Raw genomic sequence first — 19036 nt, 5'->3', positions numbered from 1 at the left:
GCAGCTTCAAAGTTGGTACCAATTAGAGCAAAAGCAGAATTAACTTTTAGAAAATTTATTAGTGAACTATTTTACATGATGTAATGAACGTTTAGTCAACAGTCTTAACGGCAAAAACCAAACTAGCATCAATACAATAACTGTAAAGTTAGCTTCTTTCGGTGAGTTACTGAGATTATTGTGGCGCCAGTCCAGTTGAAAGTGTTTCGCATTGCTTTAAGATATGAGACTTAGTCATTCACCCAACAGAAGTAACATTACCTGAACTTCTCTCCTCTGTAACAACAAAACCGCTGGAGCCAATCTGTTGCAGGGCTACAATCACACTCACACCTACAGGCAATTTAGAATAACCAATTAACCTCAGCATATTTATGGACTGTGGGAGGAAGCCGGAGTGCCCAGAGAAAACCCACACATGCACAGGGAGAACATGCAAACTCCATGCAGAAAGATCCCAGGCCCACCCCAGGATTTGAACCAGAGATCTTCTTGCTGCAAGGTAAAAGTGCAAACCACTACTCTACTGTGCGGCCCTATTATGACAAGTTGTTAAATCATTTTACATGTTAAGACTTATGCGATGAATTAATGCCCAAATGTTGTGGAGATTGAGATTATTCAACAGAGACCTATTGTACATTTTGATCAACATGACATAAGCAACTGATCATGTACGAAACAGCAGAGAATTGTACATAATCATTTGCATGGATGTACCAAAGCATTTACAACTTGTTCAAAGAAGTGAGAAACTGCTATTTTGATTCCCCTGGCTCTGCTTCTGACAATAAATCACATTTTAAAAATGCATATTCATATCAGGGCTGCACAGTGGAGTAGTGGTTAGCACTTTTGCCTTGCAGCAAGAAGATCCCAGTTTGAATCCCGGGGTGGGCCTGGGATCTCTCTACATGGAGTTTCCATGTTCTCCCTGTGCATGCGTGGGTTTTCTCCAGGTACTCCAGCTTCCTCCCACAGTCCAAAAATATGCTGAGGTTAATTGATTACTCTAAATTGTTCGTCTGTATATGTAGCCCTGCGACAGACTGGCGACCTGTCCAGGGTGTCCTCTGCCTTCGCCCGAGTCAGCTGGGATAGGCTCCAGCACCCCCCGCGACCCGAGTGAGGATAAAGCGGTGTATAGAGAATGGAGGGATATTCATATCATTCATCTTGATTCAATGAACCATTCTGGACTCATGGCTGCTGCTTGGTGCTGGATTTCTTTACTCTGAGGGGCTACAAGACAAAGTTTCCCAGTTATGTGGCCTGGCATCATATTTTTATTTAAATGATATAATGTTATGAGATATGCCACAAGGCAACACAATTCACTGACTTCATAATTAATTTGAACGGTGGTTTGAAAGCAAAGCTCAACATCTTGTTGTACCGTTTCATTGTCCTCATTTGTCGTTTCAAACCACGAGCTCGTTTTAGTGAAAAAGTCCACAGTGACAGCACATTTGGCTGCATGTGTTTCCAGAGCGTTCCTCTTTTTAATTCTTGCTTTCTTCGCGCCACTCTTGTTCATTCTGTTTTCGATCTTTCAAACACCTCTGACTGTGGAGAAGTTTTTTCCACTTAGATGCTGTTCTGACACAGAGCCAGCAGATGTCACTCTTCTGTCAAAGTGGTTCACTGCTTCATGAAGCTTCCATCTCACTTTCACTAAAGAAGTCACCATTGCCTAGACACGTGTGTAAATGCACATAGAGAACTGATGGTTTTTGCTGCTACGTGTGATGCTGCAGGTGTTTATTAAAGTCAGAGGAAATAGTCTGATAACCAGCAGGTGTGGGCAGAAAACAGGACTGAATGAGGTGTAAGAATGTTTCTGCAAAATCCCAGAATTACATTCAGTGCAAACTGAGCATTATTGTTTCAAACATGAATCTAACACGTGTCAGATTTGAGGCACATTAGTATCTGGACTTTGGCAGACATTAAAGGGAAACTTTAATGAGATTTGCTTTCTAGCGTCCTGAGATTTGGATACAGACCACAACAAAGAGCGATCGCCAGGTAATGTTGAGGTTTTCGTTCACTTCTCATCTCTAGTATGTTGTGGGACACTCATTGAGACTATCCGAGCCGGTCAGTGTGGGGAAAAAAGCACGTTAGGGCGGACTTTGATGCGGGGGGGGCAAGTTGCCCCATACTTTTCGCTAGCTGAGCTGCTAAGTTGCCTTCCTGGCTAAATACTGGAGCTGTGTCAAAAATTCATTTCTCCATCACTCACATGTATGAAATGATATATGAAAACAGACCCCAGGTTGAAAAAAACGAAGTTCCCCTTTAAGTCGATGTGTTATGTACTAGGTACCTGTTGGGGGCGCTGCGACCCCTAGACACAACCTGATCTACTCTGCCTGGGTGTCCTGGGTGATGGAGTGTGATGTTGAAAGAGCCGAAACAGTCCAGGAAGCATCACTGATGATGTGTTCAGGTTCATCGACTGTGTGTTGTATCTACTTCAGATGCGCTGCTTTGGATAAAAGCGTCTGATAAATGAAACTGTTGAATTGCAGTGAACAGCATACGACACAAGGGAGAACCAAAACAGGCAACAATGCATAATAGTTGGTTATGTTGCACAGCTCAGGTTGGAGCATCTCTAATTACTGACCACACACACACTGAGGATTTCAAATCTGCACTTTTCATTCTGGAACAATCTACAAGACCGAAACACTTAAACTGCTCCTCCTATTGTAACCAAATCTAACTTTTCTGCCTGGAACACATCCAGGGACTGAATGCATCCTGTAATCTAGGACAAGGATGCAGCATAAGCAGGGATTAATCAGAATAGAACAGAATAGCTACTTTATTGTCAACCACAACAGACACTAGTTGGTGCACATTATGACTGAATTTCAGATACAATCTGTTAATGTTAGTGTATTTACTCCAAGTAAACACTCAACCAGCAGTATGTTCAAATACTGTGCAGTTTTAAGATGGAGTCCAGGTGTTTGTGAGAAACCAGTGGTTTGAAAGCACATTTTTTAAACTAATTTAGTTTGAGAACCATAACACATGCTCTCCAAAAATAAGTATAAAAGGAAGGGTGCATTATGTTACACTTTAAAACAAACAGAGTTCTGTTGTGTTCCTTTGTTTTTTATTTGAGGATCTCTCTTTTTGCAGTTGATCAGATCAACCATGTGGTCCCAGTGTGAAGGAAAAAAACTTCCTGTTGTTGGGAAGTTTTAAAAACCTTCTGGTTGGGTTGAGGGTAGAGAGGAAGGAGAGAACATGAAGACTTTGGAGGTCGCTGAGGCCGACAACAGCAGATCAGAAACATGCAGCTCCAGATCCAGAGAAACCTGCAGAGGACAAAACACAAAGTCAGTGACATACAAAGGTGGCGTCTAACTGTTTGAAGACATAAAGAGGAGAGGAGAGAGGAGAGAGGAATACATCATGTGAAATCCTCCAGCAGCCTGGGTTGGAAAATGAACATTTTGAGAAAAAACTGAGTGTAACAATGAGCTAAATGCAGTTAAAGCTGTCATTCACAGCATCTGCATGGATATTTAAGTCACCTGTTATAATGACTCTGTCTGTACTAAGACTAAATTAGTGAAGAACTCTGAAAATTCAGATAGAAATTCTGAGGGAGAGGCAGGTGGGAGATGAACAACTAACAGAACTTAGAGACATTACAAAGGTGAACTGCAGAGATGGTGCATTTTAGTGTTCAAAGTCACCTTTTCATTTGGTTATTGATCTGATCTTTCATAAGATCGGGGGTCTTGGAGAGATGGCTCTAAAGACAGCAAAAAGAGAGAAAACTTTAATTGACTCAGACAAATAATTACATCTGAGCTAAATGACTTCACATACTCATATTAACATTAAGTTTCTAATTAGCCAGTTTATTTGATAAACTTACCTTGTGTTAATTGCATGGTCTCACGAGTCATGCACTGGTCCTGGATCTGCCTCCCGTCATCTCTGGTCCATCCTGTCTGAATCTGCTTGATGTCGTTGAAGCACCAATTCTTTAAAAAAAAAGAGAGAGAGATACAGATGTATTTTTCAATTGATTCTGACATCACTACATTTTGTCAGACTGTGATGTGCTACATACTAAATCCCTGCAGTGTCTGTTGGCTCATTCTTTCTTTTCACATTTAAATTACCAGTGCATCCGGTAAAATCTCAATAAAGTTTCTTCTCCTCACAGGGCGGTCGTCGTCTCTGGCTTCATCTCTGTTGGGGCTCGGTCACTCGTCTTCAAATCGTCTTTGGGGTCGTCCTTGTCTTGGTCTTGGGTCCCGAGATCATCAGTCTGAAAGAAATCAAAAAGAAAAACGCGGCAGAATCTTGTCGACGTGTGTTATTGTTGAGATTTCAAAAATATTAGATATATGAATGCAAAGTCAAAATCCAAAACTCACCGTTTCATGCAGCAGCATTCACAGGGATCCTTACGTACCTCTCCTGGAAACTTCCCTCTGGCAGCGAGACTTTCACCCTCACACTACACTTACTATCTTAAATAACACATTTAACCACCCCTTTTAATCCCAGTGTGACTCTCCTGAACTGTGATCTTGTCACTGTGGACTCCACTGTGGGTCCAGGGTGGGATACAGACGCACATGTTGCTTCTCTGTGACATGCCGTCTGCATCCTGTTCACCTTCTGACAGAGCGGAGCTTCACTGTGAGGGGGGGCACCACAGGAGGTTTCCCACAATGCCCCCCAGATCCGCTCACACCTCTGACGGGCACCCTGACAAGAGTCCCACCGACAAGAACCGAGCTCAGACAGAATCACACAAAATACAGTCGAAGAAAATTCATCCAAATAAAGTTGGAATAGATCTGATCAGACATAATCACAAGAGATTCATTCAAATAAAACTGACCAGATCACATCCAGAAAATCACACGTAGCTAAAATGTTTAAAACAAAACGGGGTAAATTTAATGAAATGAAAGGTTTGTGAACCTTCTTACCTGGAGGTTGGCTGGCAGGAAGTCCAGCAGCCCTCTTAGGTAAGGCAGGAGGCATCTGAGGAGAGAAACTCACACACTGGTTAGAAAAAAATGCTAAGAGAGGACCTCCTGCATGTTTGTCAGCATTCTGTATGTTTGTCAGGAGGTCCCTCAAAAGAAAAACTTGGAGGGGAAGAAGAGTCCTCCGATATCCTGCAACTCCAAGGGAGGGGAGAAAAAGAAGGGTGAGAGGGGGAGGAGGGGGAGTAGATAGGAGAGAGGGGGAAGGGAGAAAAAGAAGAGTTTTTTTGTTTTGTTTTTTAGAAAAAGAAGAGTTTTTTTTTTTAGAAAAACAAGAGTTTTTTTTGTTTTTTTAAGAAAAAGAAGTTTTTTGAGAATTTTTTTTCTTTTTTGAGAAAAAGAAGAGTTTTTTTGAGAAAAGTTTTTTTTATTTTTTTGAGAAAAAGAAGAGGTTTTTGTTTTGTTTTTTTGAGAAAAAGACGAGTTTTTTTGTGGGGGGAGAGGTGGGGGGAGACAAGCGAGGACGCTTGGAGGGAGGGGGGAGGAGGAAGAGGGGGAGGAAGAGGAGAGAGGAGAGGGGGGGGAGACAAGCGAGGACGCTTGGAGGGAGGGGGGAGGAGGAAGAGGGGGAGGAAGAGGAGAGAGGAGAAGGGGGGGAGACAAGCGAGGACGCTTGGAGGGAGGGGGGGAGGAGGAAGAGGGGGAGGAAGAGGAGAGAGGAGAAGGGGGGGAGACAAGCGAGGACGCTTGGAGGGAGGGGGGGAGGAGGAAGAGGGAGAGGAAGAGGAGAGAGGAGAGGGGGGGGAGACAAGCGAGGACGCTTGGAGGGAGGGGGGGAGGAGGAAGAGGGGGAGGAAGAGGAGAGAGGAGAAGGGGGGGGAGACAAGCGAGGACGCTTGGAGGGAGGGGGGGAGGAGGAAGAGGGGGAGGAAGAGGAGAGAGGAGAGGGGGGGGAGACAAGCGAGGACGCTTGGAGGGAGGGGGGGAGGAGGAAGAGGGGGAGGAAGAGGAGAGAGGAGAGGGGGGGAGACAAGCGAGGACGCTTGGAGGGAGGGGGGAGGAGGAAGAGGGGGAGGAAGAGGAGAGAGGAGAGGGGGAGGGAGACAAGCGAGGACGCTTGGAGGGAGGGGGGGAGGAGGAAGAGGGGAGGAAGAGGAGAGAGGAGAGGGGGGGGAGACAAGCGAGGACGCTTGGAGGGAGGGGGGGAGGAGGAAGAGGGGGAGGAAGAGGAGAGAGGAGAGGGGGGGGAGACAAGCGAGGACGCTTGGAGGGAGGGGGGAGGAGGAAGAGGGGAGGAAGAGGAGAGAGGAGAGGGGGGGAGACAAGCGAGGACGCTTGGAGGGAGGGGGGAGGAGGAAGAGGGGGAGGAAGAGGAGAGAGGAGAGGGGGGGGAGACAAGCGAGGACGCTTGGAGGGAGGGGGGGAGGAGGAAGAGGGGGAGGAAGAGGAGAGAGGAGAGGGGGGGGAGACAAGCGAGGACGCTTGGAGGGAGGGGGGGAGGAGGAAGAGGGGGAGGAAGAGGAGAGAGGAGAGGGGGGGGAGACAAGCGAGGACGCTTGGAGGGAGGGGGGAGGAGGAAGAGGGGGAGGAAGAGGAGAGAGGAGAGGGGGGGGAGACAAGCGAGGACGCTTGGAGGGAGGGGGGAGGAGGAAGAGGGGAGGAAGAGGAGAGAGGAGAGGGGGAGGGAGACAAGCGAGGACGCTTGGAGGGAGGGGGGGAGGAGGAGGGAGCGCATGGTGGAGGTGAGGGTGTGCTGTACCTTGGAGAGTCGCTGGGGTCCGACGTCCGCTGGAAACAGAAACAAAAACAACATTTCAACACAGACTCAGGAAACTGGAGCAAAGAGGTGAAGCTGCTCAAAGAGGGACGCTCAGGAGAACCTCAGAGGAACTCAGAGGAGAACATGTTGCTGCACCCCGAGTCTCTGATCGACTCCAGCTTCAGGGTTTCAGGAAGATGCTTCACATTTCTGCTCAGAGACTAATCCAGAAAGAAAACTTCTCAACTAAAATCCTCACTTTGTTTATCTTTAGTCAGCAGAGACTAAAAACTCACACAGCTCTGCAACGTCACAAACCAGCTCTCATGAATGCTCCTCGTTTTACTTCTCCATCATTTCACTTATTTTAACTCCAAATTCCATAAATACCATGCATCAAAATGCAAAACACTAAATCTGTTTTACAAAAATGATCTTTTAACAATAATAATACAGTAAACGACTGTGAATATAGATTAAAATATCTGTAAAGTATTTAAATTATAATAATATTAAAGTAGAACCAAAATAATAATTATTGTATTACAGATTATATTTTCTGAAATACTACTACTACATAATAATAATAATAATAATAATAATAATAATAATGTTTGACAAAATAAATACAGATATTTGCTGTTCTTTTTCACTTGGACAATACACTATTCCACTATTTTTAACAATAATAATACAGTAAACCACTGTGAATATGGGTTAAAAAATAATGGAAACCACAGGAAATATCTGTGATGTATTTAAATAAAAATTATATTAAAATAACCGAAATAATAATCAACTCTGGCTTCCTCCCACAGTCCAAAAATATGCTGAGGTTAATTGATTACTCTAAATTGCCAGTGTCATCAGAGTATTTCTGAATGTGGCAGGACTCAGTGCTGTATTTGAAGTCAGATGTACACAGAATGAATGGAGCCAGGACTGTTCCTTGTGCAGCCCCAGTACTACTCATTTCATACTGTTTGTCTGTATATGTAGCCCTGCGACAGACTGGCGACCTGTCCAGGGTGTCCCCTGCCTTCCCTCGAGTCAGCTGAGATCGGCTCCAGCACCCCCCGCGACCCGAGTGAGGATAAAGCGGTGTATAGAGAATTTTTAAGTAACCTCAGCATATTTTTGGACTGTGGGAGGAAGCCGGAGTGCCCGGAGAAAACCCACGCATGCACAGGGAGAACATGCAAACTACCATTAGCATTTACTATTTGATTTCCATCCCCATTGTACACATTTTTTTCTTGTAGCTAACAGCAAATATTTGTAAATTAACTATATTTTGCCGATTTAAATACAGTGAAAATAACATACATTTAGTGCCAATTGTTGTGAAATAATAATAACAATGATTAGTGTTTATAAAAATACATATTTTTGATGTGGATATTACACGTGCACGTTCTGACGTCGGGACGTTTCCCCTCGCGACGCTTCTTCAAATACTTCCATCGTCATGGTTACCAAAGATACACATTTCTTAGTGTTTTATGAAATATGGGCCAGTCGCCATATTGCTTTTTAATTTCTGAAACCAAATTATACAGAACCGGGTATCTTCTTGCTGCAAGGCGAAAGTGCCAACCACTACTCCAATGTGCAGCCACATTGTGAAATAACAAATATCAATTTATAAAATGCAGATTTTTGACGTTTTTCATAGTGAACATGTAAATTATTCATTTTACTGGTCTCGGCACATTTAAATCAATATCCACATCATGATAAACTGAACGTTTGATCGGAAACCTTAAAAAGAGGCTCCGAGGACCTTCAATGCTTCACACACAACTGATCATATTTGGAACATTTTATGAGAAATGGACCAGCAGCCATTTTCCACCGAACTTTCCATGTTAAACTAGAAACGCACTCGGAGAGCGCAGACCTTCGCCAGGCCATCTGTTTGTCTGTCTGTCTGTCTGTCTGTTAACATAACTCGAAAAGTCATGGACGGATTTTCACCATTTTTTACAGAATGCCCGGAAGCCCAAAGTAACAATCTATTAGATTTTGGAGGTGATCCGGATCACCGTCTGGATCCAGGATTTTTTTGAAGGACTGTACAATTTTGAGAGATGCCATCTCTCAAAATTGTACAGACGGTGATCCGGATCACCTCCAAAAACTAATCGATTGTTACTTTTGGCCTTCCGGGCATTCTGTAAAAATCTGGTGAAAATCCCTCCATGACTTTTTGAGTTATGCTGTTAATTATCAGACAAACAGACAAACTCCGATGATTACATAACCTCCTGGCGGAGGTAACAAAATAACAGTTTTATCTACACATTCTCCTGTACGGTTATACAGCAAAACACAGTGTTCAGAGAAGATCAGCTGATGAGAAAAGCATGAAAATAATTTTCTTACCTTCATGTTGACAGTCCAAATGCAAAATGGAAAGTTCGAAAGTCAACAGGCCTTTTGTAGGTGCGCGTCACCTTCTGTTGCCATGATTTAAAAGATGCACTGTGCTTGACCAGTTCTGATCTGCAGCTAAAACAATCGTCCATGTTGTCCATTTCTGTTTCGCTTTTCCACGTATGCGCACGAGTTTCCATCGCCTGTCAGAGATGTGTGGAGCCTCAAAGCTACCTGAACCTTTTCTGACAAGATCCGCCTCTGATTGAAGCATCTTAGTGAGAACAAGATCCTTATTGCACTAAAATCATCTTATAGTCCTTCTAATAACACAGTTCAAGCAGTGCTCCGTAATTTTGTGCTTAATGGCCGCTTACCTTAATGAAATTCTCCTGGCAGCTCTGATGGATCTCGGGATTCATCCACAGAAGATTAAATACAAATAAATAAACCCTATAAACCCAGAATCATTGTGGAACAGAGAATGAATATCAGGGCCAGAGTGGGATTCATGCTCAGCCCTGGAGTTTCAGGTCCACTTTAGATCACGACCTATTAATATTAAAATCATGTAACTACATGTCAAGTCTACAATAGCACACTTTTCTGTAAAGCCCTGTAAGTCAGTGTATTTTTCTAAAATACTTCCAATTCAGTGCAAGTAAGGGTTGCTTCACAATGTGGATTTATTTCAAAATAAGTGCACATCTCCAACATTATTCTTTACAACACATACTTGTCAGCAATATCAGAATCTGTTCTGTTCAAATAAGTGTTCAGATATTCAAATCTTAAAATTAATTAAAAGAAAAAATATAAATATTTCATTTTAAAGAAAAAAATAAAAATAAAATAAGAAGTGTTGCAGTTTCTAATAACGCTATCGTCTTTTTTTCCTCTGCAAGGAAACAGTTCCATCGCAACTTAGATTTCACAGAACATCAGTTAAAGGGCAAATCTCCAACACTACTCTTTACAACATCAGCATGTATGTATGTACATCCTGTGACTGAGGGCGAGCAAATTATCAAAACTAACAACCGACTCATCTTCATCTGTCTCATCCCTAACTTGTGGTTCAGGGTTCTGCTGCTGTGATCAGTCCTTGAGGAGACTCTCCTCCATAGACATAATAAAGAGTAGACGCCGCATCGACCGCTACTGCCTATTGGCGCTGACGAGCCGTGGGGCCGAGAGTGCCTGTATTCGTGTTGGTGCGCACGAAACCGAAACTAAAACTTACGTGACAGTTTCACGAATCCCCGTGAGACCAGGTTGTGTATTCACCTTATTCAGGAAGTGAGGCAGGGCAGCGCCATTTTTGAGAGCGACTTCCGATTGACCGTCTTTGCACTATAACATCGAGTCCTCTCGCTACTGTAGCTACTTTTAACTGTTCTTTTAAGCGATTTTAACATGTTTGGCATCAATTACGCTGTCCGCGGGTGCCACAACAACTGGGGAAAGATGAAGCTTTCTCTCTCTCAGAATTGTTTAGAGCACGGAAAGGTTAGATCTGAATGCTGCGGTCCAGCTCATGGCTATGTAAACAAACAGCTTGCATCGGTCACTGTCAGCGCAGCTGCAGCGATTCTACCAAAGTTCAGTTTCCACTAAAGACCTAGCCATGCCATCAGTGAGGTAAAAAGATACTCTCTGCTATTTTGAGACGTTGTTATGACTGCGGTTTGGTCAGAATCAGTTTTTTGTTGCTCCAGGGAATTAGCATTAGCTTGTGACAGGGCTAATAACACAGTAAACTGCAGGAGCTGTTTCAGAAATGACAATAACAACCTCTGTTTGCACAGCCACATCGTATATACATGAATCAAATTAAGTTTTATTCAAATCAACATACCTTCCATAATATGGCAGCAGCGTGACTGCAGAACTGCCCCAACCCACGACGCTGAAGTTAGCTTCCGATTCGGCACTTAAGGGAAAAGTTAAGGGGAAATGAAATGAACGTGCGGTGCGACAGTTTATCCACTGATTATCTGTTTTTTTCGACACTTCTTGATGTGTAAACATTTTAGACATTTGGGTAAGACATTAACTATGCCTGACAAGAGCTATTGTATTTGTAAAATTTGTATTTTATTTGTGAAAACGTTTAAGGGGATATTTCACCGTTTTTGCTTTATAACCAGTCCTTATTAGACCAGGTCCAGATTGAAAACCACTGTACCTACACTCCTCACATCTGTACTCGACTATTCTACAGAGCCTGAAAATTCATAAAAACATAGTCTCTGATTTGTGAAAACTTTATTCTATTTGTGAAAATGCAATAAAGGCACATTTTACAGTTTTTTTCTCATCCAGACCACATTAGACCAGGTCCAGGTCGAGAACCGCTACACGTAGACTCTTCAAATCTGGACTGAATTATTCTACAGAGCCTGTAGATTCATAAAAACATAGTCTCTGATTTGTGAAAACTTTATTCTATTTGTGAAAATGCAATAAAGGCACATTTTACTGTTTTTTTCTCATCCAGACCACATTAGACCAGGTCCAGCTCGAGAACCGCTACACTTAGACTCTTCAAATCTGGACTGAATTATTCTACAGAGCCTCTGAATTCATAATAACATAGTCTCTGATTTGTGAAAACTTTATTCTATTTGTGAAAATGCAATAAATGCACATTTTACTGTTTTTTCAGCATATAGACCACATTAGACCAGGTCCAGCTTGAGAACCGCTACACTTAGACTCTTCAAATTTAGACTGAATTATTCTACAGAGCCTGTAGATTCATAAAAACATAGTCTCTGATTTGTGAAAACTTTATTCTATTTGTGAAAATGCAATAAATGCACATTTTACTGTTTTTTCAGCATATAGACCACATTCGACCAGGTCCAAGTCGAGAACCGCTACACTTAGACTCTTCAAATCTGGACTGAATTATTCTACAGAGCCTGTAGATTCATAAAAACATAGTCTCTGATTTGTGAAAACTTTATTCTATTTGTGAAAATGCAATAAATGCACATTTTACTGTTTTTTCAGCATATAGACCACATTAGACCAGGTCCAGCTCGAGAACCGCTACACTAAGACTCTTCAAATTTAGACTGAATTATTCTACAGAGCCTGTAGATTCATAAAAACATAGTCTCTGATTTGTGAAAACTTTATTCTATTTGTGAAAATGCAATAAATGCACATTTTACTGTTTTTTCAGCATATAGACCACATTAGACCAGGTCCAGCTCGAGAACCGCTACACTACGACTCTTCAAATTTAGACTGAATTATTCTACAGAGCCTGTAGATTCATAAAAACATAGTCTCTGATTTGTGAAAACTTTATTCTATTTGTGAAAATGCAATAAAGGCACATTTTACAGTTTTTTCTCATCCAGACCACATTAGACCAGGTCCAGCTCGAGAACCGCTACACTTAGACTCTTCAAATCTGGACTGAATTATTCTACAGAGCCTCTGAATTCATAAAAACATAGTCTCTGATTTGTGAAAACTTTATTCTATTTGTGAAAATGCAATAAAGGCACATTTTACTGTTTTTTCAGCATATAGACCACATTAGACCAGGTCCAGCTTGAGAACCGCTACACTTAGACTCTTCAAATTTAGACTGAATTATTCTACAGAGCCTGTAGATTCATAAAAACATAGTCTCTGATTTGTGAAAACTTTATTCTATTTGTGAAAATGCAATAAAGGCACATTTTACAGTTTTTTTCTCATCCAGACCACATTAGACCAGGTCCAGCTCGAGAACCGCTACACTTAGACTCTTCAAATCTGGACTGAATTATTCTACAGAGCCTCTGAATTCATAAAAACATAGTCTCTGATTTGTGAAAACTTTATTCTATTTGTGAAAATGCAATAAATGCACATTTTACTGTTTTTTCAGCATATAGACCACATTAGACCAGGTCCAGGTCGAGAACCGCTACACGTAGACTCTTCAAATCTGGACTGAATTATTCTACAGAGCCTGTAGATTCATAAAAACATAGTCTCTGATTTGTGAAAATTTTATTCTATTTGTGAAAATGCAATAAATGCACTTTTAAAATAAAAGCATATCCACCTCAAAGCTAAGCGCTTGTTTTCATTACTGAAAAACCAAGCTCACCTCTCATGTTCTCATCCAGCTGCAGAGAAACACCGATGTCACAGATTTTCACCGTCTCAAAGTTGCCTTTGATGACCACATTGCATGACTTCATGTCGCCGTGCAGCAGCTTCTTCTCATTGTGCAGATACTGTAAAGACAAACAAACACAGCATTCCCACCCGTCAACAGTCGTTTGTGTTGATGTTGTTAAATCAAATTTGAAGATGGCAGATGCTGACAGAAGATGAAAATGTTTTGGGGAAAAAAACCAAAATACGTTGATCTGTAAGTCAAGAAGTTAAAACTAAAAGTTGAATTTAAGCTGAGCAACAATTTCAATACATAGAGCGACACGTGTGACGTTAATTCAATGTAATCTATGCGTTGGCAGCAGGTAGATGAATCACCTGCAGGCTGCGGGCCACATGCAGCGCCACTTTCTCTATGTTGGCGGCAGGGAAAGCCTTCAGACTGTCCTTCTTCCTCTTCTCTATCACATCATTGAGGGATTGCTCTCCTCCGTACTCCATGGCCAGACATTTGGAGCCGTCTTTAGCCGTGGCAAAGGCACGGAAACCTTAATGTTGAAGCAAGAAACACAGAATTACCACCAGAAATGTAACGCAGCATCACAAGCTGATTGACCTTGGCAGAATGTAATGGAATCAATGTGAAATAAGTCACATTTTATAACAACAGCCAACATGAGATGCGTCTTGGTGAGGAATGTCAAAAACGTACAAAATAGCCCTTGCTTTGAAGTTTGCCGTTTGCTGTCAAATTTATCTAAATTGCAAATTTGCCCACTTTTTGTTCTGTGCATTTTAAAACCGATGAAACATATGAAAAAATAAAAACAAGTTGATAGTGAACTGTGGGATCCAGTAAAATGTCAAATACAACTATGTTACTATACTACCTGCTGTAATGAGACATGAAATGTTGGGATGCCTTTGACAACAATCAGTCTACGGTGCGTACCTAAAATAAAGCATCGACTTGCTGCTCTAGTTAACCTTTTCTTGGACATTTAAGTCTGGAATTTACAATTTAATATAATACTATTTTGACATGGAAAAATAATATTTAAGGTGACTTCAGGAGCCTGCTAGCCTAGCCGCGCTAGACAACCCACAGCAACGAATTTAATTCTCTGCCAGGGTGGGTCTAGTTACCCTCCATAAGGCTCGAGGCTGGATGCTCCTAAAACTGGCCGGACCAATCACCATGAAGTGTAGAGTCAGAAGGCGGGCATAACTAATTTACGACAGAGGCGCGACGATTCTGACAGAAACAACCGGCGCACAATAAACAGTTATCTTTCGACTCGGCTTTGGCCACAGCCCTTAAAGATTTGAAGCTAAAATTCAACTTGAAAGATAAACAAAGGACGGCACTGAAGTGTTTCATTGAGAAGAAAGACGTATGTGGACTTATGCCGACGGGATATGGCAAATCCTTAATATACCAGTTGGCTCCGCTGGTTGGGAAGCTAATGGGACTTAGCCACAATCCGCCGGCGCTCGAGGAACTACGTCAGCCTATTCGTTGCGCTGATTGGTTGTATACCTACCCAATTGCTGCAGAGTGATTTGAAAGACAACCTTTTAGCCCGCCTCCCTCCCTGTCAAGCGGTCCTAGACCCTTGTGCCTTCAGAACATGGGTCTAGCAGGGCTAGGCTAGGGGCCTGCAGCACAAGGTCAAAATTAGTTAAGCTCTCTACATAAACTGCCTGAAGGTCTCATGTTCAATTGAGTGACTGTTTTTAGATTTATTGTTGCAGGTTTAACGTTGTGACAAGTTCGCTGTCCGTGGGTCCACTCAATACACACACACGCCTTGGTTGTCGAGGGAATATTGTTTATTATTTCACGATTCAATGTATACCACAGTCCGGTACGCAGCCTCCGCTGTCACCCAGTCCACGCAGCCTCCGCTGTCACCCAGTCCACGCAGCCTCCGCTGTCACCCAGTCCACGCAGCCTCCGCTGTCACCCAGTCCACGCAGCCTCCGCTGTCACCCAGTCCACGCAGCCTCCGCTGTCACCCAGTCCACGCAGCCTCCGCTGTCACTCAGTCCACGCAGCCTCCGCTGTCACTCAGTCCACGCAGCCTCCGCTGTCACTCAGTCCACGCAGCCTCCGCTGTCACTCAGTCCACGCAGCCTCCGCTGTCACTCAGTCCACGCAGCTTCCACTGTCTCTCCGCTGCTCCTCTCATCTCTGTCTGCCCGACTTTTTATCCTCCGCTCCGGCTGCTACTGCGGAGATAATCAGGTCAGCCGATTACCACCACCTGTGTCAATTACCTTGACGCTGCCTCCACACCTCTCTCTCCTGCAGCTGAGCTCTCCCACGCCCATCGCCACATATCCCCACCGCCCGACTTAGGCCGGGGAGCCATCCGGCCTAACCAACTCCCCCCACCGGCTCCAAGGAGCGGGAGAGGAAGTCAGCCACGGCCATCTGCGCCCCCGGCCTATGAATCACTGTGAACTTAAAAGGCTGTAGAGCTAGATACCACCGTGTGATTCGGGCGTTGGTATCCTTCATGCGATGGAGCCATTGGAGAGGGGCGTGGTCCGAACAGAGGGTGAATGGGCGTCCCAGGAGGTAGTAGCGCAGGGCCCCGACCGCCCACCTGATTGCCAGGCACTCTTTCTCTACCGTGCTGTAGCGAGCCTCCCTCTCAGACAACTTGCGGCTGATGTAAACTACAGGGCGGTCGACGCCCTGCACCTGCTGGGACAAAACGGCCCCCAGCCCTCTGTTCGACGCATCAGTCTGCAGGAAAAAAGGGAGAGAGAAGTTAGGTGTGTAGAGGAGTGGCTCCCCACAGAGGGCCTGCTTTATTCTCTCAAACGCCCGCTGGCACTGCTCCGTCCACTGGACCGGATCTGAGGCACTCTTCCGGGTCAGGTCGGTCAAGGGGCTGGCCAGGTCCGAGAATTTAGGTATGAACCGCTGATAGTAGCCCGCCAGCCCCAGGAACCGCCGTACCTCTTTTTTGGACTTGGGCTGCGGACAGGCTGCGATCGCTGCTGTCTTATCCACCTGTGGGTGCACCTGCCCGCCGCCCAAGTGGTGACCCAGATACCGTACCTCCCTCCGTCCAACCGCGCACTTCTTCGGGTTGGCCGTCAGCCCCGCCTGTCTCAAGGACTCCAGCACCGCGGCCACCTGCCGCACATGCGCCGCCCAGCTGTTACTATGGATGATAACATCATCCAGGTAGGCGGCCGCATATGCTGCGTGCGGCCGCAGCACCTTGTCCATGAGACGCTGGAACGTGGCTGGGGCTCCGAACAACCCGAACGGAAGCGTCACGAATTGGTACAAACCGTACGGAGTGGAGAAGGCCGTTTTTTCCTTGGACTCCGGTGACAGGGGAATCTGCCAGTAGCCCTTGGTCAAATCCAGTGTGGTGAAGAAACGCGCAGTGCCCAGCCGATCCAGGAGCTCGTCGACCCTTGGCATGGGATAGGCATCAAATCGTGACACGTCATTCACCCTGCGGTAGTCCACACAGAACCGTATAGACCCATCCTTCTTGACGACAAGAACAATGGGGCTACACCAGGCACTGTTTGACTCTTCTATCACTCCCATCTCTAGCATTGCTTTCAATTCCTTCTGAACTAATTTTCTCTTATGTTCAGGCAGTCTGTAAGGTCGTGAAAAAACCCTCACGCCTCGGGGGGTCTCGATGTGGTGCTGTATGAGGTCTGTACGCCCTGGCAGGGGGGAAAACACGTCAGCAAACCGCTCCTGCAACATGGCAATGTCGGCTTTTTGGGACTGCGAGAGGTGGTTTTCAACGGGGAGTGAGGTGGAATTGCCCGGCTTTGGAACCTCAGGCCCTAACTCGTCTCTCTCTTCAACTACAGTCACCAAAGAAGCCGACTCCGCCTCTCTCCATGCTTTTAGGAGGTTGAGGTGGTAAACCTGTGTTGCTTCTCCCCTGTCAGAGCGTGCCACCTCATAATCCACCTCCCCTACTCGTCGTGTGACCACGAAGGGCCCTTGCCACTTGGCGAGTAATTTCGAGCTAGAAGATGGGAGTAATACAAGTACTTTTTCTCCCGGTGAAAATTGTCTGAGCTTTGCCCCTCTGTTGTACAGGCGTTGTTGTCGTTCCTGGGCCTTGAGCAAATTCTCACGTGAAAGCTGTCCCAGTGATTGGAGTTTTGCTCTAAGGTCCAGGACGTACTGTATTTCATTCTTACTTGGGCTTGGACCTTCCTCCCAGTTTTCTTTAACCAGGTCCAAAACCCCACGTGGCTTCCTGCCAAACAGCAGTTCAAAGGGAGAAAATCCCGTGGAGGCCTGGGGCACCTCCCGCACTGCAAACAACAGAGGGTCCAGCCATTTATCCCAATTGCTGTTCTCCTCGTGAATGAACTTACGAATCATGTTCTTCAAGGTCTTATTCAGACGCTCCACCAGACCATCGGTCTGTGGGTGGTACACACTTGTCCGAATAGACTTGATGCCCAATAATTCGTAAAGTTCCCGAAGTGTTCGTGACATAAACGAGGTGCCCTGGTCAGTCAGAATCTCTTTGGGGATTCCAACTCGGGAGATGACCTGAAACAGTGCTTGTGCAACACTCTTTGCAGAGATGGTGCGCAACGGCACTGCTTCGGGATATCGTGTTGCGTAATCCACTAGGACTAACACAAACCGATATCCTCGTGCGCTCCGGTGAAATGGCCCGATGAGGTCCATACCAATTCTTTCAAATGGAACCTCTATCAATGGTAATGGGTGCAAAGGCGGCCGTGGGATGGCCGGTTGGTTAACCAACTGGCATTCAGGACAAGACGCACACCACCGGCGTACATCTTCCCGAATGCCAGGCCAATAGAATCGGGCCATGACCCGGTCGAGTGTTTTTTCATACCCCATGTGACCAGCCATTGGGTTGAAATGTGCCGCCTGGAAAACTGTTTCCCGGCGGCCCCTTGGCACCAACAATTGGGTGGCTATATTCTGCGTCTGAGTGTCACGAGTCACTCTGTATAATCTGTCTCTGATTAATGAAAAGTGTGGATATGCAGGTGCTGTGCCCGGGTGCACCAACTGACCATCAATCTTTATCACTTGGTCGAAAGCTGAGCGCAGTGTGTCATCCCGAGACTGTTCCAGAGGAAGATCTTCCATGGGGTGTATGACAGGAACCCGCGGAGCCTCCTGACGAGGCCCCTCGGGATCCCCCTCCTCGTCTGCAGTGTCGGACAACCTCGCATCACCACTGAGCACAGCACACATATCACACGTCCCTACCGCTCGTGAACGCACTCCCACACATTTCCCCACTGCCCCCTGGAACCCAGGCCAATCCGTACCCAAAATAAGGGGGTGCGTAAGGCGGGAGCTAACCGCGGCCTTGATGATATGCTTTTTTCCCTTGAATCTAACTTCCACTGGCACAACAGGATATTTGTGAACATCCCCATGTACACACCTTATCCTCACCCAGGATGCCTCCACCAATGCCCCGGGTCGAACCAGGTTTTGGTGAATCAGGGACTGTCCACAGCCCAAATCCACCATAGCCCGATGTACACCCCCCTGGATCCTTACCGGAACGCTGTATGTCCCTCCCGGACCGGGAGAGGGTGCTGGCGTGCCGGCAACCCGAACCACCTGGCCGACCTCCATGAGCGGACACTCCCGTCGGAAGTGGCCAGGCTGCCCACACCGCCAGCACTCCTGTCCTGACGTTTGAGGAGCCCCCGGTGGGTTGGAAACAGCGTCAGCAGCAGCCGGAGCCTGGTGTGGAAGAGAAGCAAAAGAGAGGTTAGTACGGGGCACCGGAACCGG

At 45.3% G+C, this 19036-nt stretch overlaps 1 protein-coding gene and 2 long non-coding RNA genes across 14 annotated transcripts in view; 1 reads left to right on the top strand and 2 right to left on the bottom strand.

Moving 5' to 3' along the window:
* Positions 1-19036, bottom strand: part of LOC127536146 (lymphokine-activated killer T-cell-originated protein kinase homolog) — a 58587-nt gene that overhangs the window by 11097 nt on the left and 28454 nt on the right. The window contains exon 1 of one of the 12 annotated variants that reach the window (XM_051955720.1): positions 262-292. The exons of the other annotated variants lie outside the window; for them this stretch is intronic. The gene's annotated coding sequence lies outside the window, so the exon portion shown is untranslated. Of the gene's footprint in view, positions 1-261; positions 293-19036 lie in introns of those variants that run through there. 12 annotated transcript variants of the gene reach the window in all.
* Positions 2650-5139, bottom strand: LOC127536147 (uncharacterized). The gene is made up of 4 exons (XR_007945131.1): positions 4155-5139; positions 3905-4013; positions 3720-3778; positions 2650-3335 (listed from the first exon to the last, which is right to left on the bottom strand). It is a non-coding gene; the product is annotated as an uncharacterized LOC127536147 (long non-coding RNA).
* Positions 10926-13073, top strand: LOC127536149 (uncharacterized). Its single transcript, XR_007945133.1, has 3 exons — positions 10926-11457; positions 11633-12151; positions 12676-13073. It is a non-coding gene; the product is annotated as an uncharacterized LOC127536149 (long non-coding RNA).

Source organism: Acanthochromis polyacanthus, chromosome 11 (assembly GCF_021347895.1).
Source record: "Acanthochromis polyacanthus isolate Apoly-LR-REF ecotype Palm Island chromosome 11, KAUST_Apoly_ChrSc, whole genome shotgun sequence".
Classification (NCBI taxonomy): domain Eukaryota; kingdom Metazoa; phylum Chordata; class Actinopteri; family Pomacentridae; genus Acanthochromis; species Acanthochromis polyacanthus.
The sequence above is the reverse complement of the archived record's forward strand: the minus strand, read 5'-3'. Positions and strand labels throughout refer to the sequence as shown.